The sequence below is a fragment of the Chenopodium album genome, chromosome 9 (assembly GCF_948465745.1).
Source record: "Chenopodium album chromosome 9, dcCheAlbu1.1, whole genome shotgun sequence".
NCBI classification, from domain to species: domain Eukaryota; kingdom Viridiplantae; phylum Streptophyta; class Magnoliopsida; order Caryophyllales; family Amaranthaceae; genus Chenopodium; species Chenopodium album.
The window spans coordinates 43943090-43945594 of NC_137842.1; the positions used below are offsets into that span (position 1 = coordinate 43943090).

The 2505-nt window shown below is 33.7% G+C and overlaps 1 long non-coding RNA gene across 2 annotated transcripts; it reads right to left on the reverse strand.

Annotated features, from left to right (window-relative positions):
* Window positions 1-508: 508 nt before the first annotated feature.
* Window positions 509-1984, reverse strand: LOC145559782 (uncharacterized). Of its 2 annotated transcripts, none has more exons than XR_014092950.1 (3): window positions 1398-1984; window positions 993-1077; window positions 509-846 (listed from the first exon to the last, which is right to left on the reverse strand). It is a non-coding gene; the product is annotated as an uncharacterized LOC145559782 (long non-coding RNA). The 2 variants fall into 2 exon arrangements; XR_014092949.1 differs by having other exon boundaries at window positions 955-1077.
* Window positions 1985-2505: the final 521 nt, after the last annotated feature.

The window sequence follows — 2505 nt, forward strand, 5'->3', positions numbered from 1 at the left end:
AAGTGAGAAGACCAATTCTCAAGAGTTGTAAAAGACATCTAGAGTTGACGTCGAGGCTGTCGATATATCAAATAAATTTATAAACTCTTTTTCTTTCTAGGCAATGTATATAGAACTTGAATAAATAGCCCTATTATTAAAAGAAAATAGGATGACGGTTGTTTAGAGTGATAGTCATCTCATTTTTCTTTGGCAAAGGATATGGAAAACATCTAATTTAGTTTTTTTTTATTGCTTTACTAACATGATGTCACTACTACAAAAATGGGCAAAGAGGCCCGTTGAAATATGCTTGAGAGACCACTTTTGGACGGGTCTCTATCTCAGGGGTTTATTTGATTAAGAGACCCTTTCCCATGAGGGGTCTGTTTGTGCGGACAAAGAGACCCGTTGTCACTGACAACGGGTCTGATATTTATGCAATGAGATTCATATTTTCGAAGAGAAAGAGACCCGTTGTTGGAGATAATAGGTCTGTTCCATTGTATTAAACAGACCTATCAAGTCAACTAATGGGTCTTTTTGCTCTTTATTTTTTTTTTAAAAAATACTATTTATTTCTTTAATGCGTTTTGCATATGAATATTTTGTTTTTTATGCTCTATAGAAATTTGTATAAAAAATAAAAAAATGTAAATCATAAATTATACGTAAAGACTATAGCACGAAAAAGCAATAAGCTAAATTACAGTTGATGAGACAAACAAAATCAACTAACGAAAAATCCCAACAAAAAATTGTTTGAATTTATTGAAATTTACAATTACAACAACATCAATAAGACTTTGAGTACTCCATTTGCTACATCCTTTGTTTGGGAGTTTTGTGTGATGAAATCAAGCAGATCTGAAAAACAAAATTAAATAATGAATGACTATAATTGAGAATTCCACTTAAAAAAACTTAATATTGACATTCAATAAGAAAAAAACAAAGAAAAGGAGAGATACGCACAACAAATTTGAAGCATAAATATAAAATTTAATTTGCACCTCAAACTAAAGAACCTTTTTCCATTAAATTCATCGATACACTTGGAGCACCACTGTTGTCATCGTCTTCATTGAGTTTCATATCCTATTAATCAAATTAGATTAAAAAAATCAAAATCCTCACAGAGGCATTTCAACACAAGGTTGGAGGGCAAAGAAGATATAAAATATACCCATAGAATAAAGTTAAACCAAAAACAAATTCACCCAATTCAAAATTCAAATAAAAAAAAAACAAGAAAAATACCAACAACACCACCAGACCACCCGTAAAAAACCCTACCCACCAGCGAAAACTCTCTAAACTACTCAACCTAAACTCGAAATCATCAAGAATAAAGTCGGCCACCCCACCAAAAACCTGTAAAATTATTAAAAAAAAAATGAAATAGAAATGAAATATACCTTTTCAAACAATTCAACTTTTGCCTTTTAGCTTAATTTAGCCATGAAACTCTAGATCTGGAGTTTTGATGGTCAAAATTGACATTTAAAGCCTTTAATTTGAACTTTATTGACGGTGATGAAATAAAATGAGGAGGCAGCAACGGCGGTGTTAAGGAGGAGGAGGAAGAAGTGACGACGTTGTTAAGGGGCTTGTGGCATCAGCTTTTTTCCTCCGGGAGAAAAATAAGAGGAGAGGAGAGTGAAAGAGAGAAAGGGAGAGGCCTGAATGGGTTGCTGGTGATGGGAAATGGGGATAGGAAGAGACAAGAGGGAAAGAAAATAGGGTTTTGTTGTCAAATAAAAAAAAGGTTGGTTTAGGTGGTGGACACATAAAAGACCTGTTAAGTCAAACAACGGGTCTTTTTTTTTCCTCCAACTTTATTAAACTATTGGTGGACCCTATAATATATAAGAGATCTGTTGTCTCTAATATTAGATCTATTATATCAAAGAGACCCGTTGTATAAACCAACAGGTCTTTTATTAGAGGTCATTTTGCCCATTTTTGTAGTAGTGTGTAATCAAGCCAATGGCTATCAAATCATCCAAATCATTTGAAATTTTTTTTATATGATCTTGTAATCATAAATCAACACTTCATGAATTTTATATATGGGCATGACTACTTAATAGTAGGTCCATATGTGCAAAGGCCTAAGGTTGGCCATATTTTCATGGAATGATGATTTTGGTACATGGTTATGGTCTACCTCAAGGAGGGCCTTTCCAAGGTTGTAACGTGGCTAGGCTTGGGGTTATAAAGAATGGATAGGCTCAAGTATACTCCCAAAATCCCTTACTTTTGGTGCTTCTTAAATTAAAACCTTTCTTCTTTGTGTGGCAACTTCCTACATTAGGTGCCTTTTCCTTGTCATCTCTCCTTTCTTTCCTTTTTTTTTTTGACAAGTTTTGTTTTGGTTTTTGAACGATTTCTTCTTTTTTCTTTTGCATTTGATCTTTCCTTTTGGGTTTAGACTATCTTTGTGTCCCCCTTTTATGTTTCGTTCCCCCAACTTCCTATTTGCATCTTTGCACCATTCCCATCCCAAGGTATGGAATAATGTAG